The sequence below is a fragment of the Oratosquilla oratoria genome, chromosome 41, assembly GCF_046742065.1.
Source record: "Oratosquilla oratoria isolate Oo_2021 chromosome 41, ASM4674206v1, whole genome shotgun sequence".
NCBI classification, from domain to species: Eukaryota; Metazoa; Arthropoda; class Malacostraca; order Stomatopoda; family Squillidae; genus Oratosquilla; species Oratosquilla oratoria.
Window position 1 is genome coordinate 877501 of NC_134817.1, and position 26237 is coordinate 903737.

At 44.2% G+C, this 26237-nt stretch overlaps 1 protein-coding gene across 1 annotated transcript in view; it reads right to left on the minus strand.

Annotated features, from left to right (window-relative positions):
• LOC143020871 (uncharacterized) overlaps nt 1-25289 on the minus strand; it is a 134667-nt gene extending 109378 nt beyond the window's left edge. Inside the window, exon 1 of the mRNA XM_076177726.1 lies at nt 25039-25289. The gene's annotated coding sequence lies outside the window, so the exon portion shown is untranslated. The remainder of the gene's footprint in view (nt 1-25038) is intronic.
• Between the last annotated feature and the right edge of the window lie 948 nt (nt 25290-26237).

Below are 26237 nucleotides of genomic sequence, written 5' to 3' on the forward strand. Positions count from 1 at the left end.
TCCTCCTCCTTCACATGTATTCCCTCCTCTTTCTCACCTTCCTTCTTCTCTTCCTTTCTTCCTCTTCTTATACATTTTACACTTCTTCCTTCTCCTCTCTAACTCCATCTCCTCCTCCTCCTTTCTTTTTCATACTATATCTTCTATATTTCCTCCTCTTTCTCTTCTATTCCATCTCCCCCCTTCATCTCTTTCTCCCCTTCCTCCTCTCTTCTAGCATACCTAATTCCTCTTCCCTTTCCTCCTCCTTCATTATGTCACCTCCTTCAGTCGACATTCTGATCCTTCAGAGAGACCCCCCCAACCTCCTCCTCAATTCCCTCCTCCTCCTCACGTCCTCTTCTTCCGCCCCTCCCCCCAACCTCCCCTCTTCCTCCTCCTTCTCTCTCCTCCTTCTTACCCCTCCTCTCCTCCCACTCTCTTCCCTCTCTTCCTTCTTACCCCTCCTCTCCTCCCCCTCTTCCTTCTTACCCCTCCTCTCCTCCCCCTCTCTTCCTTCTTACCCCTCCTCTCCTCCCCCTCTCTTCCCTCCTCTTCTTCTCCCTTCCATCTCTTCATCCTGTCCTTCCCTCCTCCTCTCCTTCCCTCTCTTCTTTCTTACTCCTCTTGTCCTCCACCTCTCTTCCCTCCTCTTCTTCTTCCCCCTTCCCTCTTCATCCTCTACTTCCCTCTTCTTACCCTTTCCCTCTCTTCCTTCTTACCCCTCCTCTCCTCCCTTCTCCTCTTCCTCCCCCTTCCCTCTCTTCATCCTCTCCTTCCCTCCTCCTCTCCTTCTCTCTCTTCCTTCCTCCTCTTCCCCCATCCCTCTCTTTCCACTTTCTTCTTTTCTTTGTGCCATTCTCCCCACCACCTTCTCCTCCTCTTCCTCCTTTCGTTCTTCCTTCCTTCTCCCTCTCTTTTCCTCGTACTATCCTCCCTTCCTCCCCTCTTCTTCCCTCCTCCTCCCCTTCCCTCTCTTCCTTCCTCCTCCTCCCCATCCCTCTCTTTCCCCTTTCTTTGTCATATTCTCCCACACCCCCTCTTTCTCCTCCTTCTTCTTTCGTCCTTCCTTCCTTCTCCCTCTCTTTTCCTCGTACTATCCTCCCCTCCTCCTCTCTTCGTCTTCTTCTTCTTCCTCCTCCTTCTCCTCCTCCTCCCCGTCCCTCCCCCTCCCTCCCTCCGCCTCTTCAAACTAGCTCCACGTGCAGCTTTGTGTTTCCTTTTTTCTTTGCATTTCTTCTTTTCCTTGTGGCACGTTCCCTCTCCTCTCCCTCCTTCCCTCCTCTTCCTGCTCTTCCATCTACTGTTTCACTTCTTTCTCTCTTTCCCATCGCTTCCTTCCCTCTCGCCAAGTTGAAAAAATCTATACATTCTATTATGGTTAACCCCAAACGATTTTATTCGGATTAACGAGATTCATGGAACAGGATCTTCCATGTCGCCAGGATCCCGCACTCCGGAGTCAGCCTCGAGGGCAGCAGACGGTCCCATTCAGTCGAGGAGGACATCACAGTAATGAGAGAGTTCGGAGCCCTGCCGGAGTAGTCGGAATACCCTCTCCTCCTCCTCCTCTTCCTCCTTCTCCTCCTCCTCCTTCTCCTCCTCCTCCACCTCTCTCGGGGTCATTGGTCCTCGAGTAAAGTGGTTGGTTCCAAGGTCCCTCTCTGGGGCCTCAATGAGAATGACCAGCGACACACATCATTATTACATTTTTTTTTGGGGGGGGAAGGGGGGAGGGGGGTGTTTCCTTTCGTTTTTGGTTCCAAGACCGATTCGAAGTAATGAGTTATAAGTAATCGACAACTAGCAATCCATGAATAGTAACATCTTATAAAGTGACCACTTTACTCTCATATATATATATATATATATATATATATATATATATATATATATATACATATATATATATACATATATATATATATATTCTCAACCACAATTCACATTAAGTCTAAGCCATCAACGTCGAATAACTCAACGGAGGCACACGTGTGTGTATGTGTGTGTATGTGTGTGTGTGTGTGTGTGTGTGTGTGTGTGTGTGTGTGTGTGTGTGTGTGTTTGGGTGTGTATGTTTTTTTGTATATAATATATATATATATTATATATATATATATATATATATATATATATATATATATATATATATATTGCACAATGACAGATCTCCCCGTGAAGAGGGTTGCCAGCCCAACAACAAAGGAAGAGGAGGACGGGACAAATTGCCTGCGCCTCTCACGGAACAGGACAAACCAAAATAGAAGACATCCTCCCCCCTTCTCTTTCTCCTCTTCTCACGCCTCCCGCCAGACTTCCATTCTACTTCTTCCTCCATTCTCTCCTCCTCCTTCTCCTCCACGCGCTTCTGTCATGCACCAGCGCTTCTGTTTCCTCCTCCTCCTCCTCCTCTTTCAATCTGTCACCTCAGTCGACTCTCACGCTCTCCCTCTCCCTATATCACTTTTTGGGGGTTCCTCTCACGCTTTCCTCCATACTCACGTGTTTCCTTCATACTCACGCTTTCCTTCATACTCACGTGTCCACACCATTTTTCCCTCAAGGGCCTCGTTATTCTTCTCAGGATCCTCAATTTCGATACAATGACCCTATCTTTCCTGGTGCTATCCTCCTCTCCTTCCCTCCTCCCCCCTTCCTCTTCTTCTTCTTCTTCTTCATCCTCCCCGTCCCTCCCTCCGCCTCTTGAAAACCAGCTCCACGTGCAGCTTTGTGTTTCCTTTTTTTTTTTTTTCTTCTTTTCCTTGTGACACGTTCTTATACTACTCCTCTTCCTCCTACTCCACTACTTTCACTCCTCTTCTTCCTCATCCTCCTATGCCACACCTTCACCATCTCCTCCTTTTCTTCCTCCTTCACGTTTTCTTGTTTGATATACTATTCATTTTCTTCACACCTCATCCAGCTTCCAAACGGTCCATCTTGAGCACCATCAGTCTTCCATGGTGGCTTAGTTGTGGGTTCGAGTCCCGCCCTTCTCTCTGATTCCTAGCAATGACTGTTACCTGCCCCAACAGTCCGTAAAGCGCATGTAGTACATAGGGCAAAGGTGGCGGCTTCGGTTCCAGCTACTCAGCGCCTCCTGGCGTAGGCTCCGCACCACTCTTCTTCCGTAGAACTAATCCAAAACTCTCTTCCATACAGCAGCGAGGTCTCTACTATCCTTTCCACCATCCCTGTGTCTTGCAGCTTGTCCGTCTCCGCTCTAAGCTTACCATTCCCTCCATGAGCTCTTATCGGTGCTCCTAATGCCCTTCTTGCTCGCTGCCGTCTGCGCCTCGGGTTCTTCCTCACGCCTCCGTTCGCTGCTCCATCTGCCCAGAAACAACTCAAGACTTCAACCTAATCCAACTGAACTTTTTTGGTTCGTCTGCCTCCTCTGTTGTTCTTTCACGACAGCGGTGCTAGATTGCCCACAAGGGATAGAAGCGCTGGTAAATTACAGTCCGTGACAATAACAAACTCATTCGTGTTTATTCACTCCTCGTGGAGCGGTGGTTAGTTCCCGGCCGCCACTACGGAGGTCCGGGTTCCAATTCCGCCCAGGACTGAAATAATTTCAATATCGCTGCGCTGCGAGGTGTTACTCCAACTCTCGTGGGCGGGGAGTTGGGGATGTGTGTGCGTATTAGGTCGCAGCATTACCCATAGATCGGCCACACGAGCTCTGAGCTCTCTTCCGGGAGGGAAATATCTGTCGATCACGAGTCCAACACGTGATCTAAGACCATGGTGAATCACATAGCCCCTGTTTTCATATCTGAGTTTAAATAATTTGGTTCGTTGGTGTGGTTCTTTAGGTTGTGGAGAATGAGGATATATAGTAAAAGTTGGAATTATTCATGAATTTGAATCTAGGTATGACTATTGGGTAGTAAAAGACGGGACCCTACGAGCGTTGCTCCTTTCTTGGTAAACACACACACACACACACACACACACACACACACACACACACACAAAGTGTGTCACCAACAATATAATATTACAAAGGATTACAAAGGCAAAGCATGCCGACAGGAGACCTTTTGATCCATATCTAGGTCGGATGAAAAAAAAAAAAAAAAAAAAAAAAAAAAAAAAATCATATTAATAATAGATTAAAACTATAACAATGTAAATAACAATTGAAATACATAAATAAATGCATTGGTATAGTTGAATAACAAACAAACAGGTAAATAGTAAATGATAATAAATTGACATATAACTAATAATAAATGAAAATCAGACAGACAAATTATAACAAAACAAAAACAAATAATATAACATAAATTATAATAATTACAGCATCTTACTTAGGTATTTATCTAAATGATTCTTAAAGCTTCGAACTGAACTACATTGCACTACCTGTGCAGGAAGTTTATTCCATTCATTAACTACACGGTTGGCAAAGTTGTTTCTACCTACTTCCAAATTGAATCTATTTCCGGACAGTTTGAGACCATTGTTTCTTGTCTGATTCTCATTCAATGTGAAAATTTGGTCACTTTTGATGTTGTCAATTCCCTTTAAAATCTTAAAGACCTGTATCAAGTCACCTCTGAGTCTACGCTTTTTTAGGGAAAACAGATTCATGTGCTTAAGTCGATTTTCGTATGATTTATTTTTGATATTTGGAATCAGTTTTGTGGCTCGCCGATGTACTTTTTCCAGTCTGTCAATGTCTTTAATGAGATTCGGTGACCATACGGAAACAGCATATTCCAAATGTGGACGAACTAACGATTTATATAGCTTGTTAATGAGTGATGGACTTTTGAAATCAAAAGATCGCGCAATCAATCCCAGAATCTTATTTGCTTTCTCAGAGGCTGAAATACACTGCTTGGATGATTTAAGGTCGTTACTGATAATTACGCCGAGATCTTTTTCACTATCCACTTTTGTTAACGAATTTCCAAATAACTTGTAATCGTACTTGCTGTTATTTTTACCTATGTGCATTACCTTGCATTTACTTGTGTTAAATTTCATTAGCCACTTTTCAGACCATTGCTGTAATTTATCTAAATCTTCTTGAATATCTAATTGGTTTGAGTGATCATTTGCCACTCCGCACAGTTTTGTATCATCAGCAAATTTGGAAACAGTAGATTTTAGTCCATGGTCTATATAATTTATATATACTATGAATAGAAGTGGCCCAAGAACGGAACCCTGAGGAACTCCACTTGCAACACTTTTCCATCCAGAAGTTTTTCCATTTAAAACAACTCTCTGTTTTCGACCTTTCAACCAATTACTAGTCCAACCTAATAGGCTACCACTTATTCCATGCAAAGCTAATTTAGTAAGTAGTCTTTCGTGTGGGACGGTATCAAAAGCTTTTGCAAAGTCTAGATATATTAAATCTATATTGTTTCTTTTGTCATAATTCGAGACAACTGTGTTGTAGAATTCGAGTAAGTTAGTCACGCAAGAACGTTTCCGTCTGAAACCATGTTGGCTATCATTTATCAAACGGTTACTTTCTAAATGATATTCGATAGCATCTCTGATGATAGTTTCCATTATTTTTCCTACGATCGAAGTCAAACTAATAGGCCTATAGTTATTTGGTTTCTTTTTGTCACCTTTTTTGAATATGGGAGTAACGTTAGCTAGCTTCCATTCTCTTGGGACATCTCCGGATATGATGGATTTCTTGAAAATAATTTCTAATGGAACAACAATCTCATTTTTCATTTCCTTTAAGATTCTTGGATGCCAACCGTCAGGCCCTGGTGTTTTATTAACTTTGAGTTTGTCTATACACCTTTTAATTGTTTCTTTTGTTATATTTACCGTAGTGAGTAAGTTTACCCCAGACTTTTCACAGGTTTCAGTTTGGAATTCACTTTGAGGTGTTTCGTTTACGAATACCGAGCTAAAATAATTGTTTAAGAGATTACACATTCCTTCATTTGAATATTCAAGTTGACCGTCAGCAGATAATAGTGGACCAATGTGATTCCTAACAACCTTTTTATCTCTAATGTAACTATAGAATTCTTTGGGATTCTCTTTGGATTTCTCAGCGATGTTCATTTCGTATTGTCGTTTTCTTTTTCTTATTGTCTTTTTTAAATCTCTCTGTATTGATACATAACTTTCATAGTCATTAGATGCACCCGAGCACTTATATTTCTTATAAGCCTGTCTCTTTTTAGCAATACATATATTCTCATTCAGCCGAGGGAAGCCGGTGTGTTATATCCAAAGAGTAATACAAAAGAGTATCCAGTTTCGGTCAAAGGTCCCCCGGGTATCAAGAGTGATCGTTTGACAAGTCCAAAGAGTAACCTAAAAGAGTAGTCAATTTCGGACCAAGGATGGGGTTTCCACAGGTAGTTTTGCACTGCCGAAGAGTAGTCCAAAAGAATAGTCAGTTTCGGAGCAAAGTTGGGGGTATCTATTGGTACTTTTGCATTGCTAAAGAGTCGTCAAAGAGTCGTCCAGAATCGTTTCCAAAGTCACCCGGGTATTCGTTGATTGTCCTTCATGGCCAAAGTGTTGTCCGTAAGAGTAGTCCGGAATTGTTTCCAAAGTCCCCCGGGTATGGTAATTGTCCTTCATGGCCAAAGAGTTATCCATAAGAGTAGTTCAATTTCGTGTCCAGGGTCCCCGGGTAATAACAGTGTCAGCCTTTCGTATCCGAAGAGTTTCCCGTAAGAGAAGTCCAGAGTCGGTCCGTGGTCAGTCTCGCCTAATAGGTACTCCGGTGTCTCGCCCCGTCCCGTCGATCCTGTGCTCCGAAGGAACTCACCGCCGGACTGAAAGCGGCGCCGACGGAGATAGGCGAAGAATGACAAGAAAAACAACCAAATTCTTCTCTTGCTAGTGAGGACCTACGTCTATCAACTACATACATACATACATACATACATACATACATACATACATACATACATACATACATGCATACATTCATACACACACACACACATAAGCATACACACACACACACACACATAAACACACACACACACACACACACACACACACACACACACGAACAAAGATTATCAAAACTAGAACTACCAACACTAGAGCAAAGAAGAGAAAGAGGTAATCTACTGACTATGTATAGAATCATGATCGGATTGGAAATCCTTGACAGAAAATATCTACTAAAAAATGACAACGGGAAAACAAGAGGTCATGAAAGGAAACTCAAAAAGGACAACTATAGAAGAGACAGGAAAAAGAATAGCTTCCCATACAGAATGCAGAATATATGGACTAACTTAGATAAAAAAAACCGTGTGTGCAAATATTTTTCACGATTTTAAGAATAAACTTGATGCTGAAAGATACAAAGACGGGTCACCACGAGCATAGCTCCCTTCCCGTATAATACAACTAGGTAAATACACACACACACACACACACACACACGAACACACACACAGGGAAAACATGGCCACTGTAAACGCAAAGGTTTCACGAGAGATTTTGTTAATTTTAATTTAGCGGATAAAGAAAAAAAAAAGAATAAAAAACTTATCAGTCGTTGGAACAACAATTTCGACGGAACTCACACATTAACGCGAAAAAAAACACGTAAAATATAAAAAAAGGGTGAAATCCAACGAAACCCAGGAAGAAGAAAAAGAGTCCAACATCGTGAGCGTTGAAGAAAAGTTGAAGTTAAAGATGCAGACCGACCACCCTGTGCAACTTTTGCAAATCTTGCAAAGCAAAGCCAATTCTTGCAAATCATCCTGGACCTGGCGCCTGGCCTTCCTTCTCTCTTTCTCTCTCTTTTTCTTTCTTCTTGCTCTTTGCCGACTTTCTCTCTTTTCCCACGATCACGTTCCCACGACACATGTTTACATGCGTACGCTCTACATAGAATACACGCCTCATCGTGTAGACAAAGCCGAGTACATGGACGTACACGAGTATCTACTGTACACACACACACACACACATACATATATACACATGTATATATACGTACACACACATAAATACGTAAACACGTATGTATACATACACATACACACACATATACACATTACATATATGCAGACGTATATATACGTATACACACATACATATATACACACGTATATATATATACGCACACATAGATACTTAAACACGTATATATACATACACATACACACACATATATACATTAAATATATACAGACGTATATATACATATACACAAAAAACACACACATACATATATACACACGTATATATACATAGAGAAATAAATACGTAAACACGTATATATACATACACATGCACACACACATATATATATATATTACATATATATAGACGTATACATATATACACACATATAAATACGTAAACACGCATATATACATATACACACAAACACACACATACATATATACACACGTATATATACATGCACACACACACACACATATATATATATACATTACATATATACAGACGTATATATACATATACACACAAACACACACACACACATACATACATATAAACAAGTATACACACATACAGTATATATACATATACAAATATAAACACACGAACACATGCATACATATACACACACGTATACACACACATATATATGTATACTCGTATATATATATATATATATATATATATATATATCTATATATATATTAGACACATTTGTGCCCCGCTGACACACTGCTTTTACCTTTAAACTACCCCTACGGACCCGAGTGACACATCATTCCTTTATCACTGGAGACTCATTTAAACTCAGAAGCAAAAATACTGATCACTTTTAACTCCTACTGTCCCTCGTTTCTATTTCCGTCCTTAACTGTCTCTCCTTGATCACCACCTGCGCAGTGGCCGCCAGCTGGATCAAGGAGGTGGTCACATGGTACCACCTGCCTGTTTGAGGGGTTCACTGAGACTGAATAAAATCACCTGGCGACAACAGGTGGAAGGAAACGCTGGTGAAGAGGCCCGTCATAGGGAGATTTTTTTTTTTTTATCCAGAAATTCATCGTCCCCTCTCTCTCTCTCTCTCTCTCTCTCTCTCTCTCTCTCTCTCTCTCTCTTTATGGACTTGTCTAACACCCGTGACTCGATGACCTCGTTTGACCTGAGGCCTTTTATCTCGCTCGGACCACCAAAGGCGGCGTTAGTGGGCACCCCCCACCATGTTGCGCACATGTGGTGTATTGGGCCGCTACGCATGCGCGCTTGCGAAATGGACCCTCCCCCCTCCCCCCAAGCATCTGTGCAGAAATGATTTGAAGGGAAGAAAGAGCTACAAAGGAGGTGGGAGGAAGGAGGAGGAAAAAAGGAGGAGGAAAGAGGAGGAAAAAGAAGGGAGGAGGGAGAAGGGTCAGGAAGGAGGAAGATAGAGGGAAGAGGGGGGATGAGGAGGGAGAAGGAGAAAGGATGAGGTATGAGGAGGAGGAGGAAGAAGGAGGATGAAGGAGGGAAGAGGGAGGAGGGAGGAGGAGGAGGAAAAGGAGGGAGAGAGGAGGGAGGATGGGGGATGAAGGGGGGAGGAGGAAAGGCAAGGGGGAGGAGGAGGAAAAGCAAGGGGGAAAGGAGGGAGGAAATGGAAGAAAGAGGAGGGAGGGAGAAAGGAAGGAAGGAAGAGTGAAGAAAATCCCCCTTATCCATCTTCCATCATGGCTTTAATGTCCCTTCCACCTACCGCCAGATGATTTCATTTATCTGAAGAAGAAAGAGAGAGAGAGAGAGAGGGGGGGGGAGAGAGAGGGAGATAGAGAGAGAGAGAGAGAGAGAGAGGGAGAGAGAGAGAGAGAGAGAGAGAGAGAGAGAGAGAGAGAGAGAGAGAGAGAGAGAGAGAGAGAGAGATATCGACGCCGCGGATCGTTAGTTCGTCACCGTTGGGCCCGATCGGAGATCGTCGCGGGAAAGAAAGAAAGTATCGATTTGTCAAAGATCTCCGACGCGGTTCCAGGAGCCCCCCCCTCCCTCCCCCCTCCCCGAGGTGCTTTCCAGCTGGGCAAGTCGCCTAATAGTGACACAGTCTATTCAGCTGAGGAGAGCGGGGGAGGGGGGGAGAGGGAGGGGGGTTTAGGAATTGTGATGTGGGAGGAGGAGGAGGAGGAGGGAGGTTGTGGGAATGGGGAGGTGGGAGGGGAGGGGAGGGGAGGGGAGGTGGGAGAAGGAGGGGAGATCGGGGAGGAGGTGGTAGGTAGGAGGTAAGATAGGGAGAGGAGAAAGGGGGAGGGGGAGGGGAGAAAATGGGAGGAGGGGGAGAGGGGGTCACAATGAATGAAGACCCAATTTTGGTCTCGAATCTAGCCGCCCCTCCCCTCCCACTCCCCCCAGCTCATCTTAGTTGAATAAAATCGTGAGGCGGTAGCCATGATAAAATTGGGAAAGACGCGTCATTGCACCAACGGGGTTATGCTTTACTATCATCATTATTACTATTATCATTATTGATATCTAATCATAACCATTACTGTCATTATTATCGTCATTAATACTCTATAATTACTAGTATTGTTATAATTACTATCATTATGCTTTACTATCATTATTATCATCATTACTGATATCTAATTATAATCATTACTATCATTATCATCGTCATTAATATTCTATAATTACTAGTATTATCATTATTATTTGCTATATCATTATCTGAAAGACTTCAATGCAACGAATGATATATATATATTTTTTTTTATATTAATCATCATTTTCTTAAATACTTTCGGCCCCTTTCGTGCCTGGTGGTATTTTCCCTCCGAATTTGGCTGCCGGGAAGAGGTTCCATTCGCCTTTGAGGAACCGCCCACCCGCGATCGGTGGAGAAGGACGGCATGGAGGCGTTGTGAGGTCTCGCTCACTCTCTCACCATTTATCAGCTCAATGTTCTTTTCTCTCTATCTCTCCTCTTTTTCTTTTAATAATTTTTAATTTATTTTGTTTCTTTATTTGTCGAGTTGTTTATTTGTTTATTTTTATTTTCAGTTACTGGCAAGACAATACGACATTTGGTAATTGACTGGGAAAGAACACACAATGTACACACGTACACATACATGTTTACCTGTGTACATACAATTATATGCACACACGTACGCACACGGATAATTACACGCACGCATACACACGAACAATGATACTTAATGCGCGTACACACACACACACACACACACGTAAACCCATACACTCATCTACACACGCATGTACATACATACACGCACACTTACACGCGCGTGTACACACACGCACACACACATGCACACGAATGAATATACACACTCGTACACACCTACAAGCGCGTACACACATATACACGCACACACATACAGACGAACAAATACACAAACATACCCGTGTATACACATACACACGAACAAATATACATACTTGTACACATCTACACGCGTGTACACACACACAAATGCACACGAAGAAATACACATACATGTACACCACTACACGCGCGTACACACACACACATGCACACGAACAAATACACATACATGTACACATCTACACGCGCGTACATACACAAATACACACGAACAAATACACATACATGTACACATCTACACGCGCGTACACACACATGCATACGGACAAATACACACACACACACACGTATACACCTATACAAGCGTACACATACACACACACGCGCACCCAATCGTATTTATACATGTATGCGAACCCACGCGCTAATAGCGGCCACATCCGGGTATTTGGGGGAAGAGGGGGGGAGAGGGGAGAGGGATGGGGGGAGGAATGAGAAGGATGGGGAAGGGGGGTTAAGCTGCAATTACAGCCTCCCAAGACCAGCCTGGAGTATAGGGCGTCTCTCTCCCCCTTCCTCCTCCTCTTCCTCCTCCTCCTTCTTTCTTATCCCACTCCTCCACTGATCCAATCACTCCTGTACTCAAACACAAGCCAGAGGCTCACGTCAGGGAACGCTTAGCTGTGACCCAGGCAGCCACCTTTGTCTTATGAGTTTGAACAGCTAAGTTGAATAAATAAATAAATGAATAACAAAAAAATAAATGAATAGATAAAAATGAAATATTTTGGATGATAAGGTCTTAACATTTAACTCGTAGCTAAATAAAATCGTCTGCAGAATAAAAAAATCAAAGACGAACGGCGTAAAAGAGAGAGAGAAAGAGAGAGAGAGAGAAAGAGAGAGAGAGAGAAAGAGAGAGAGAGAGAGAGAGAGAGAGAGAGAGAGAGAGAGAGAGAGAGAGAGAGAGAGATGGGTAGAAGGTGCGTACCAAGGTCAAGGCACAGGATGTATAGGTAGTAAACTAAGCTCACCTCACCCTACATCTCCTCACGAAGGGGAGGGGGAGGGAGAAAGGGAGGAGGAGGAGGAGGAGCAGGAGGAGCAGGAGGGGTTTAGGGAGGTGGAGGGGAAGAAGTGAGTTAAAACTGGTCAGGCAAGCGAGTTGAAAGAGAAAGAGAGAGAGAGAGAGAGAGAGAGAGAGAGAGAGAGAGAGAGAGAGAGAGAGAGAGAGAGAGAGAGGTGGGAGATGAAGAAGAGATGAGGGAAGAGAAGGAGTGGGGAAGAGGAAGAGGAGGAGGAGGAGGAGGAGGAGGAGGAGGAAGAGTGTGTACGGACTGACAGCACACATCCACACTTGATATATCTTGTTCTTCCTACTGCCGTCAGTCGATTTTATTCACCTGACGGGGCTCGTACTCGGCCCAATGCCAGCCGGAGCGGGGGTCGCGGTCCACTGATACCCCTTTCAGGGCAGGTTCCTCTCATCCGCTAAATGAAATTGCCCCAGTGTTTGGGGAAGATTTTTTTTTTTTTTTTTTATCCCATCCGGCGAAGGAAGGAAGAGGGTCCCGCTTCCACAGACAACGAGAAGTAATGGACTAAAATTACTCAAGACCACCCACAAGGAGGAAGAGGAGGCGTAGAAGGAGGAGGAGGAAGAGGAGGTGTACGAGGAGGAGGAGGAGGAGGAAGAGGTGTCGTGAGGAGAGGACGAGGAGGAGGAAGAAAAGGAGTACGAGGTGTCGCGAGAAGAGGAGGAGGAGGAGGAATAGGTGTAGGAAGAGGAGGAGGAGGAAGAGGAGGAGGAGGAATAGGTGTAGGAAGAGGAGGAGGAGGAGGTGGAAAAGGTGTAGGAAGAGGAGGAGGAGGAAGAAGAGCTGTAGGAAGAGGAGCAGGTTGTAGATCTGTTCAGTCCTGTATTCTCTGCCCACTGCAGAACCGCCGCTCTGTCCTTTACCTGGCGATACAGCCTTGGTACCTCACCACGAAGTATGGGCACTGGTCCACTACACCTCTGGTACTGCAGAGCACTGGCCTGGGACCGAACCTGGGTTTCCCGTGACCGAGTCGGTGACACTATCCACCGCTCTACAAAGGTTCCTTAAGCACAATGAACTCTTTGCTCTCTTTGTAAAGATACTTTTTTGGTGGGGAGGGAGGATATTCGACGCACAGAATGCAGACTTTTGGTAATTGTAAGATTACCAGGGGGGGGAGTGGGGGGGGACTCTATCCCCTCTCCCCCTCCACCCTCGCTTCTCTTGGTCCCAGGATGAGGAGGAGCACGAGGACAAGAGGAGGAGGAGGAGAAGGAGGAGGAGGAGGAGGAGAAAGGAGGAGGAGAAAGGAGGAGGAGGAGGAGGAGGAGGAGAAGGAGGACGAGGGGGAGAGAGGGAGGTTGAGACGGAAAAGGAGAAATAGGACAAGGAGGAGGAGATAGGGGAGGAAGAGGGGCAGAGAAGAAGGAGGAGGAGAAGGAAAAGGAGAAGTAGGAAGGAGGAGAGGGAAGAGGAAAAGGAGAAGGAGGAAGAAGTGTAAAGAAGGAAGAGGAGAAGGAGGAGGAGGAGGAGGAGTAAGGGGGGAGATTTAATGCGGCAAGTTGCGCCCTCCCCCCCTCCCTCTTCTTCCACTCCCTACTCCCCTCCCCCCCCACCTCTAGAGATAAGGGTCAGCGCGAGCGAAGAGGTCCAGCCCCCTCCCCCCCACAGCCTCCCACCACCCTCCCACCTCCATAATACCCCTAACGCTGCTGCCTCCTCCTCCTCCTCCTCCTCTTCCACATCTTCCTTCTTTTTCCTCTTCCACCTCCATCTTATCATCTTCTCTTCCACTTCTTCATTCTCCTCTCCTCCTCCTTCTTCTTCTTACTCTCCTCCTCTTCCTCCTCCACGTCTTCCTTCCCTTTCTTCTTTCACCTCCATCTCATCCTCTCCTCTTCTCTTCCACTTCCTCATTCCACTTTCCTCCTCCTTCTTCCCCCTGCTCTCCTCTTCCTCCTCCTTCTCCTCCTCCTCCTCCCACTCGTTCGCCTTCTCCACTCAGCCCTCCTTCTCCCTCACTTCCTCCTCCCCTCTGCCCTCCATAGTCCTAATAATGAGGCCATTGCCCCTCCATCCCTCCATATCAACAGTAGAAGCTGTGCCCATCTGCATTCCTTTTCTCAGCCACTCTCCGAGAAGAAGGGGATGAAGAGGAAGATGAGGAGGAGAAGAAGGAGGAAGAGGAAGACGAGGAGGAGGAAGAACATGAGGAACTGGAACAAGAGGAGGAACAGCGAGAGGAAGAGAAAGAGGAGGAGGATGAGGAGGAGAAGGGGGAGCAGATGGAGAACACTATAGGAAAAGCAATGAGAAGATGGAGAAGAAGACGAACACGAATAAGAAGAAGAAGAAAGAAGAGGAGAAGAGAGACATGTGTGAACAGGTGTGCCAAAAGACCTGAGCTAGCAATACCCAACGCCCTCCCTCCCTCCCTCCCTCCCTCCTTCTCTTCAGCATTTTCTGTATGTTGACCCCACTTCGTCGATTTTCTTTTTTATTGTGACGATTTCGTTCACCTCAGGGACACCACCTACCTATATATACAGACTCCCTCTTTTTACTCTTAGTAAATACTCCCTCGTATTCAAACTCCTTCCCACCTCGGAGGAGGACGAAGAGGAGGAGGAGGAAGAGGAGGTGCAGAAGAGCAGTCACCGGTTGCCAGCTCTCCACACGTAAATACATGTGTATTCTCCTCGGATCTGCTGCAATATCTGTCGAGACAGCCAGACACCACCCTACGGCAGTGAGCTCAGAGTTCATTATTTGCCGTTCTCTGGGTAGGTCTGAGACCACTCACACACCACACACCGGGACAGCAAAGTCACAACTCCTTGACTAAAGTCCCGTACCTACTCACTGCTAGGTGAACAGGGGTTACACGTGAAAGGAGACAAACCCAACTTATCTCCGCCCGGCGGGGGAATCGAACCCGGTTCTCTGGCTTGTGAGGCCAGTGCTTTACCTAGTTGTATCTTGCGGTAAAGGAAGCAACGCTCGTAGTGTCCCGTCTTTGTATCTCGCAGTGTCCAAATTGCTCTTAAATTCGTGTATGCTTTTGTACACACTATTGTTGCGTCTAGTTTGTTCCATACATCCACCAACACTGTGTGTGGAGAACTGTTTTTCTTCAGATCTCTTCTATAATTCTCCTTTTTGAGGTTCCTTCCACGTCCCTTTGCATTTCTCTACCTAGTGTAGGCCTTATGGTCTCTTGCAGTCTCCTTCATTCTTATGTTCTTATGGTCTCCTATCCCAATTTAGTAAGTCGTCTCTATCAAGGACTTTCATGTCTCTCATGATTCTATAGTAAAGAAGTCACCTCTTTCTCTTCTTTGTTCCAGAGTGTGTGTATGTGTGAGGTCGAATTTAATATAGACACCGAATGCCAGCCTATCGGGCCTGTACCTGCAGATAGGCATGGGATTATTGATGAGTTTTGAAGATGATTGATTGTGATTATGAATCTCTAACGTCCAGTTCACATAATCGCCATTAGCAACATATTATATTAGTATATACAAAACTGACTCCAAATATCAAAAATAGATCATACGAAAATCGACGAAAACATATGAATCTATTTTCCATACGAAAAAAGCGTAGACTCGGGGGTAATTTGATACAGTTCTTTAAGACTCTAAAGAGAATTGACAACATCAAAAGTGACGGAATTTTCACACTGAATGCGAATCAGACAAGAAACAATGGTCTCAAATTATCAGGAAGTAGGTTTATACTTTGGAAGTGGGTAGAAACAACCTCGCCAACCGTGTAGTAAATGAATGGAATAAACTTCCTGGAGGAGCAGTACAATGCAGTTCAACTCGAAGTTTTAAGATTCAATAGGATAAACACCTAAGAAATATGCTGCAATGATTGCTATTTCTTTTATTTTATTTATTCATTATTATTTATGTTTTTTTTATTTATTTATTATAAATTATTGTTATTATCTTGTTTATTTATTAATTACCATTATCTATTTATTTTATTAACTTATCTAGTTATTGTTTCTTTACTGCATCCGACCTAGTTATGGACCAAAATGTCTCCTGTCAGCATGCTCCTCATTTGTGATATATATACATACATGTGTATACAGAAAAAACCACTGGTAAATAAGAAACGTTGTCCGAACGTTTTCGTCTATTTAAGACATCAGCAAGGGAATACAGTAAAGGAGATACAGACAGTATATATGCAGAAATATTTTAGGGAACACATATTCCCTTGATGATGTCTTAAATAGACGAAAACGTTGGGACTACGTTTCTTATTTACCAGTGGTTTTTTCTGCAAATCATATTCACGTGTCATTTGTGAAATACTGCATACATGTATATACATATATATATATATATATATATATATATATATATATATATATATATATATATATATATACACACGCGTATGAATATGTATATAACTATATTCACGTTCATCCACTCAAATGAAGACCTGAAATGAATATAGATAATTAAAGAAGTGAACCAGAGAAAAAAAAAAGGTGAACAAGAGAAGAGCTCAACCACTAAAGTCCCGCGTGGAGCCCTCCTCCTCCGTCATTACCTCGTGGTTGTGTGTGTCACAGTTTCTTTCCTTCCTGTCTGCTCGCTCGCTCACCGGCACCAATTCGCTTCCTCCTCCTCCTCTTTCTCTTCTCCTCTTTCTCCTCCTCTTCCTCCTCCTCCTCTTTCTCTTTCTCCTCCTCTTTCTCTTCCTCCTCCTCCTCCTACTCTTTCTCCTCCTCCTCCTCCTCTTTCTCTTTCTCCTCCTCTTTCTCTTCCTCCTCCTCCTCCTCCTTTTTCTCTTCTTTCTCCTCCTCCTCCTCTTTCTCTTCCTCCTTCTCTTTCTCCTCCTCCTCTTTCTCTTCTTTCTCCTCCTCCTCCTCTTTCTCTTCCTCCTTCTCTTTCTCTTCCTCCTCCTCCTCCCTCCCTCAGCACCTGCAATCACCGTTCCCATGTGTATATATTTTGTTTACTAACATGGCGAAGTTAAGTGATATCATTTGCACAGCTGTTTTGTTTACAGCCAAGGTAACGATAACCGATAAAGAGTGGTTCTTTGTTTACGGTCAAGGCGAAGGTAACCGATAGGGACTGGCACTACACATGGATCTGTTTTGTTTACGACCAAGGCGGGGGTAACCGATAAGGAATGCTGCCATGTGTACACTGATTTGTTGACAGCCATGGCGAGGATAATCGATAAGGAATTGTGCTCTGAGAGAATGACTCGAACTATATCAAAGAAGGGCAAGTGACACAGAGATGAAAGAGAGAGAGAGAAAGAGAGAGAGAGAGAGAGAAAGAGAGAGAGAGAGAGAGAGAGAGAGAGAGAGAGAGAGAGAGAGAGAGAGAGAGAGAGAGACAGATTAACTACCACTCGATGCTGGTTCATGACGACCCTACGATCACCGGTGATTGTCATTTGCCCCACCTATCCGAGCAGACAGGGCAAAAGGTAACATCACTTTGGGCCGGGGTTGAAACGCCTCCTGACATAAACGTACCTTTGTTATGGCGGCGTGTAGACAGTGGATAACCCCAAAAGGGACCCTTTGGCTAAGTGGTCACCCCATCTCCCATTTGGCGATCTCCACTTCCCCTCATTTGGCGACAGCCCCCACCCCCACCCCCACCCCATGTCCTATTTGGCGGTCACCTGTCTCCCTTTGGCAACCACCCTGTCGTCAATTTGGCGATATGTGGTCTGTCTCAGGACTTCGGGGTTGGGGGGGGGGGAGGGGAGGGGGAAGGAGGAGGAGGAGGAGGGGCGGAAAAGGAAGTCGGGGAAACAGCGCCGGACGCCACTTTGGTGCAGCCGGTGCTTGGCGCCAACCTGCTCTCTCTCTCTCTCTCTCTCTCTCTCTCTCTCTCTCTCTCTCTCTCTCTCTCCTCTGTGTGTGTGTGTGTGTGTGTGTGTGTGTGTGTGTGTGTGTGTGTGTGTGTGTGTGTGTGTGTGTGTGTGTGTGTGTGTGTGTGTGTGTGTGTGTGTGTGAAAGGTTCTCCAAAAGCATCAAATTCCATGTACTCAATTACCATAAAGAACCATATGCAATACACACACATAAATGCATATATACATACAAACGCATACATATGCGCGTAAACACATACAAACACACATAAATGCATACATACAAACGCACATATATAAATACATACAAACGCACACATATGCGCGTAAACACACAGATATAAATGCATACATACATACAAACGCACATATATGCGCGTAAACACACAGATATAAATGCATACATACATACAAACGCACATATATGCGCGTAAACATACACAAACACAGATGAATGCATATACACATACATACATACAAACACACATAAATGCATAAATACATACAAACGCACACATATGCGCGTAAACACAAATACACATGAATACATACATACAAACGAACACATATGCGCGTAAACACAAACACACATGAATACATACATACATATAAACACACACATATGCGCGTACACATGCACACACACAATATATATATAAATATATATATATATATATACATATGTATGTATATATGTATGTATATATATATATACATGTATACTGATCCTTGACCATATGCACCTTGTGCGATCTACACTCTGAGCATTAAGACTTCAAAATGAGCTAGTATATGAAATTCGAATCCCGCCTGGTCACCACCCCCACCCACTCACCAAGGGGGGATGGAGAGTGGGGGGGAAGGGGAGAAGATGTCTCCTCGTCTCAATAAAATCGCCTGACGACAGCCAAAACAAAGCCATGCATCACGTGGTAAATACGAGTCTTACTACAAATAAGTACATGTACAGCTATGTACACGCCACCGTGCACATGCACGCCCACACTGCTCCTGGCGTCAAGGCAGCCACGCCCAACGTCCGCTCAGTCTCGCTCTCAAGGTGTGGCGGTGGTGGGAGTGGTGGTGGGAGTGATGGGAGTGGTAGGGTTGGTGGGAGTGGTAGGGATGGTGGGAGTGGTAGGGGTGGTGGGAGTGGTAGGGGTGATGGGAGTGGGTGGGGTGGTGGGAGTGGTAGGGGTGGTGGGAGTGGTAGGGGTTGTGGGAGTGGTAGGGGTGGTGGGAGTGGTAGTGGGAGTGGGAGTGGTAGTGGGAGTGGGTGGGGTCGTGAGAGTTGTAGGAATGGTGGGAGTGGTAGGGGTGGTGGGAGTGGTAAGGGTAGTGGGAGTGGTAGGTGTGGTAGGTGAGGTAGGTGTGGTGGTGGTAATGGTGGTTATCTGCTGTTGCTTTTGGTGGTGGTGGTGGTGGCGTTGTTACGGTGGTGGTGGTGGTGGTGGAAGGCCTATTCAATGTTGAAATAAAACCACCGAAAAGTTGATTATACCCAAAGCATCTACAAAGCTCAATAAATAATTAATCTAAGTTCTAAAAAAAAAAAAAAAAAAAAAAAAAAAAAAAAACAAGTTAAACGCGCCCAAATATACTATCCATTTACCTCCTATTGCCGCCAGGCGATTTTATTCATCTCCACGGCGACCCAAGACTTCATTCAATCCAGGGACCCCAAGGTCTCCGAGCGACCATAGGGCCTCCAGTAAAGGTGTCAAGGCGGGGCTGTTTGTGATGTCCAGCAGAGTACTTGGGGGTACTTGTACTTTGTAGTACAAGGTACACTGGCCAGGAATCAACTTCTGCCTCCTCCTCCCCCCCACTCCCCTCTCTCTTTTCTTCCGCAACCTGTGAAGAGAAAGAGAGGGAGTAGAAAGAGTAAGAGGAGTAAGAGAAAGAGGAGGAGGAGGAGGAGGAGGAAGAGGTTGATGAGGAGGAGGAGGAACACTAGAAAGGAAAGGAGGAGTAAGAAGAAGAGCAGGAAGAGGAGAAATTAGAGGAGGAGGAGGAGGAGGAGGAGAAGGAGGAGAAGGAGGAAGAGGATGATGATGAGGAGGAGGAGGAACACCAGAAAGGAAAAGAGGAGTAGAAATAAGAACGGGAAGAGGAGAAGTTAGAGGAGGAGTAGGAGGAAGAGAAGTTGGACGAGGAAGACGAGGAAGAATGGGAAGAGGAGGAGGTTGATGAGGATGATGAGGAGGAATACTAATAAGAAGGAGAGGAGGAGTGAGAGGAGAGGTAGGAGGAGGAGCAGGAAGATGAGGAGTCAGAGGGGGAGTAGGAGGAAAAGTAGGAAGAGAAGTACGTGGAGGAGGAGGAGGAGGACGAAGAGGAAGAGAAGGAGGAGGAGGAAGAGGAGAATGGAGGAAGGTCACCCATTTCTTAAGACACAACCCTGAACTTCTTTGGTACCGAGTCTCTCTCTCACACACACACACACACACACACACACACACACACACACACACACACACGAGCTCTGAGCTCTCTTCCGGGAGGTAAATAGCTGTCTATCACGAGTCCAACACGTGGTCCAAAGACCATGGTGAATCACACACACACAAAATTAATAAAATCACAAGCCACACATTCCGTGGCTGCCGTTGATTCCTTCGATTCTACAGAAGCTGCCAGTGATTCCCCTGAGACGAATAAAATCACCTGGAGGCACTCGTGTCCTTAATGCCATTGAATGATTTTATTCTGGTTAAAGGACATCGCCTCCTCGTGACACTGGCTTCTTCCTCTAGGTGAATGAAATCGCCTGGTGCTAACCAGAATAAAAATATTAAGTAATCCATTATCATTATTATTATACTATTACATCATACATACATATACCAAGGCTTTTTTCCCCCTTACAAGGGGGGTAGCCAAAAAGAAATAATTATTGTTATTGTTATTATTATCATGATTATCATTATTATTATTATTATTACTATGATTATTATTATTATATTATTATTACTATCATTATTATCATTATTATCAATATTATTATTATAATTATTATTATTATTATTATTATTATTATTATTATTATTATTATCATTATTATTATTATCATTATTATTATTATTATCATTACTAATATTTTTATTCATTTATTATTTTCTATGGATACCCAAAGGCCAGACAAGGTCACCACCTTTGCCAAATAAGTATAAAAAATAGTGAGTTCGATTCCCGCACCCGCTTCTTGCGTTGGTTCCGCAACTGACAGAGATTGCCTTAGCAGAGGTTTCTCACTTCCCACTTCGTGGTAGTGGGATGGTGATTTTGAATATCAAACAAATAAACAAATAATACGGATAAACGAATGAACATATCAAATAAAAACGAATGAAAATAGATAAAATACAAAATAATGATTCCACTAAACTACTTGTCTATAAGGTGGTAAACTCCACAGCCTTTATTCTGCCTTACGCTAAACGAATCTAAAAGTCCACTGCCACCAAACAAGATCAAATCTAATTTTGGTAAATTTTAGTCGTTAAGTGACTCAGATAGTTTGTTCTGGCTAGACCAAACGGCGATTTAATTCACATGAAGAGGTGGGACATCGTGAAGAGAAATTTACAAAAAAAAATTTTTACGTCCGACCCCCCCCCCATCACACTTCCCCCATCATCCCCAAGATTTAATCCCCCCTCAAAAAGTCCCCCCCTTCCTTACCCCACATCCACCCCATACCAGCCGTGGCCACTATATATACACATAACAAAAAGTCTCTTTCTCCACTTATGAAGGGGGGTAGCCGAGCCAAAACAGATACAGTGGTATTCTTAAAAAATATATATTTCCTTATATAAATCTTTCCCTACCAAGGATTTGTATAAGATTTATATAAGGAATTTTTTTTCAAGAATACCACCGATACTTGTTCCGCATCCACCCAAGTCTTAGTCACTTCTATTGATTAACTTTGCCTCATTGGGGTGTGTGTGGGGGGGGGGATAACATACCCCCCTACCCTCCCCTAGCACCGATGTATGGAAGGGGAAGGTACCGTGCTAGGGAGTGGAGGGGGGGTCTAGGGGGGGGGGAGGTACAGGAAAGGAAGGGGGAAGTAGGGGGGCACACCCCCCCCCATTAACATTTTTATGCTTTCTGGAGATTGATGTTGATGGCGATGGTGCAACTAAATCCACAGTTGTGGCTTTCTAATGGAAATCTACAAAAACGTTTAGAAACAAATTATTGTCACTTCCATTTGGGGAAGGTCGTCATATACAATTTATATTTTTCTTCTTGTTTGTGAAGATTTCTTCATCATCATCATTGTTGCCATCATTGTCGACGTTATCACTATTATCTTTATTATCATTAGTATATGAGAGGTAAAAAAAAGGAGAGAAGTAAAACATATGATAAAAGAGGCAAAAAAGAGAGCAGATGTAAAATGGAGTAAGAGTATGACAGAAATTTTTGAAACTAATAAAAATGTGTTTTTGGAAGGAAATCAAGAGAGGAAGGGTGAGGCGAATCAAGTAGAGAAGAAAAGGTAAAAGGTGCAGATGGAGAGATGATAATGGAAGGGAAGCCAGTGAGAGGAAGATGGGCAGAGTATTTTAGGGAGTTGCTAAATGTGAAGGAGGATAGGGAGGTGGATAGGAGGATAGGTGGTTGCAGTGGGAGGCACCAAGAAAATGACAGTGATGAATGAGGAAAGTCGGAGGAGAAATAAGAAAAGATGAGGTGAAAGCACTGATTAAAGTGATGAGAGCAGGCGAGGCACCTGGGTTGGATGGGTGTCATACGGAATGTCTAAAAAGGGAGGTGCAGTGATGATGGACTGGCTAGTGAGGTTATTTATTGTTTGTCTAAAAGGGAGTTGAGTGCCAGAGGACTGCATAGTTTTGCTTTATAATGGAAAAGGGGATAAATGTGTGTGTGGTAGTTTCGGAGGGATCAGTTTGTTGAGTGTAGTTGGGAAGGCTTATGGGAGGGTCTTGACTGAGAGAATTAGGAGAGGAACAGAGGGAATGATTGATGAGGAACAATGTGGGCTTAGGATAGGTGGGGGTTACGTGGATCAGATTTTTGTGGTAAGACATATGTGAGAAAGCTTTATCAAATGGTAAGGATGTTTTTTGGGTCTTTATGGATTTGGAAAAGGCTTATGACAGGGTATACAGGAAGGCGCTGTGGGAGGTTTTGCAGATATGTGGGATAGAATGAAAATTGTCAAGAGAAGTCATGATTTTTTACGAGAGCAGTAGAGCTTGTGTTAGAATTAGAAATGGAGAGAGCGAATGGTTTGAGGTAAAGGTGGCACTTCACCAGGGCTGGGTCATGTCGCCATGGCTGTTCAATGTACAGTATATATGGATGGAGGTGATACGGGATATAAATGCATGAGTAATGGGCCGGGGATTAGAGATGGTTAAAGAAAATGAAGAAAAGTGGGAGATTAACCATTCTCGTTTGCTGACGACACTGCGCTTGTAGCAGGATCAGAGGAGGGATTGAAGAAGTTAGTGACGGAGTTTGGGAAGGTGTGCTACAGGAGGATGAAAGTAAATGTAGGTAAAATGTGATGATATGTTCAAGGGAGAGGATGGCACCAAATTAGAAGTAAGTATTAAGGGAGAGAGGCTGGAGGAAGTGGATAGCTTTAAATACCTGGGGGCGAATGTGGCGGGAAAGGGAGGAGTGGAGGTGGTGGTAGAATGTAGATTGAGAGAAGCAATTAAATGCCTTGGGGGAATAAAAAGTGGACCATATAAAGGAGCAAAAGTAGTCGCATGGGGTAAAACTGGCCGTTGTCTATCTGTCTTAATTATGTAACAAAGACAATGGCATTTTTACCCCATGTGGCTACTTTTGCTCTTTCCGGTGGCAATGAGAAATAGACATTTGAGAATGGTTGGTAAGAGGAGATTGTATGAAGGGGGTGATTGTGCCGACAGTGCTGTATGGGGCAGAAACATGAAGTATAGGAGAGGAATAGTTTAAATGTGTTTGAGATGAAATGTCTGAGAAGTATGGTAGGGGTTACTAGGCTGGATAGAGTGAGAAACGAGGTGAGGAGGAGAGCGAGGGTGGAAAAGGAGTTGGGAGATAGGGTTGATGAAAGAGTATTGGGATGGTTTGGACACATGGAAAGAATGGGTGAAGATAGAATAGTATTAGAAGTGTGGAAGGCAGAGGTGGATGGAGTTAACAGGAAGGTGCGACCGAGGATGAGATGGATAGATGGGATGAAAGGGGTATTGAGAAAGAGGGGGATGTCTGTTGAGGAAGGAAGAGGGAAGATAGAAGATAGGGGTGAGTGGAGAATGGTTTCGTATGGATATGCTGTGATGCATGGAAAGGAATGGGTGGGGGATGGGGGAGGTTAAGGTACGCTTATATGTGAATGATATTTTGACGCAGCCCGAAGGCATTTCTCCCCGTCTTCTCTTTTTCTGCATAAGAGGAGGGAGAGATGGGAGATGCCGATTAAATGAAGTGGCCTTGCTGTGGATGTGCTGTGTCTTGCTGCATTGCTTCTGACCCAGGGCAGTGGGCGAGATGCCCCTCATCCAGGCGCAAGAAAAGAGAGAGGGAGGGTGGGGTGAAATGGGTGGGAGTGGAATTATGCCTTTTTACTTTGGCTACCTCCCTTGTAAGGGGGAAAAAGCCCTTGGTATACATGTCATTAGCAATGGTAGTATTAGCAGTACTACTGGTAGCAGTAGTAGTAGTAGTAGTATTGTTAAAATCATATATACCTATTGTACAGTTATTAAATCATTTCATATATATACTCTTTCATTCATCCATTCATATTTTTTATTTGTTTTTTTGCTCACACCTTATATGGCATTGAAATCACCAGCCCACGATGAATCAAATTCCAAGTACACCAACAAGATTAAACAAATAAACGAAGACATCACAAATAAAACTTACTTTTTTCAGAAACTGTGTACAAGTCTTTTGCCCTTCGGAGGAGGAGGGAGGGTGGGGGGTGGGGTCCTTTGCCCCGAAGAAGGTTCCTGTGCACTTACAAGTCTTGGTTTCACTTCCACTTCGCCATGAACACTCTACAACTGACCACTTCCACACCGTAAGTTATCGCGCATTTGTCACCCTACAATTCGCAACTATTTGTTGATATACGTTTGTACAGTCCACGAGCTAAAGAGCGGCAACCCTCCACGTCGACCTCTCAAACGACACTGGCTACCTGACTCGATTCATTGCTTTGCTTGGCGGGAGGCGGGAGTTGCCAGCCGTAGGAGGCGAGAAAAACAGGACATAGAATCAAGTAAAAATAGGACAACCAGGGTTAAAAAGACTACATTATTTGGATAATATGAAATTAAAATTGTACCTTTAACTAAACGTGCTCTGCATACTTCAACTTAATAAATTAATAATTAGATATTGTCTAGACTCTGATAGCATTTTGGTTATCAAAACCCTATTTGTGTATTTTTTGACAAAAAAGGACACAGATACTTTAAAAAGGACATTTTGTCCTAAACGAGGGACACACCAGCCAATTGGCCTGTGACTTGCACCATGTCTTTCCCTCCCGCTCTCACCCACACCTCACCCTTTGCTTTCCTCCTCCTCCTCCTCCTCTTCCTCCTTCTCCTCCTCCCCCTCAGTTACGCTGATTTCTTACCCTCTCCGCCCCCACCCCCCCAAAAAAAAAACCTAACTTCCAAATGCTTCGTAACAACCTTAAAATATTTATTCTGGCTAATCCCAAACTATTTCATTAACTTGGCAGGGAGTGGGAGTGGGGGAGGGGAGAGGAGGAAGAGCTGGGAGGAAGAAGAGGGGGAGGTGGAAGAGGGGAGGAGGAAGAAGTGGGAGGAGGAAGAGGTGGGAGGAGGAAGGGGAGGAGGAATAGGGGGAGGAGGAGGAAGAGGAGGAGGAGGATGTGGGGAGGAGGAAGAGGGGAGGAGGAAGAGAGGAGGTAGGAGAGGGAGGAGGAAGAGGGGGAGGAGAAAGAGGGGGAGGAGGAAGAGGGGGAGGAGGAAGAGGAAGAGGGGGAGGAGGATATGGGGAGGAGGAAGAGGGGAGGAGGAAGAGGTGGGAGAAGTAGGAGGGGAGGAGGAAGAGGGGAGGAGGAAGAGGTGGGAGGAGGAAGAGGTGGG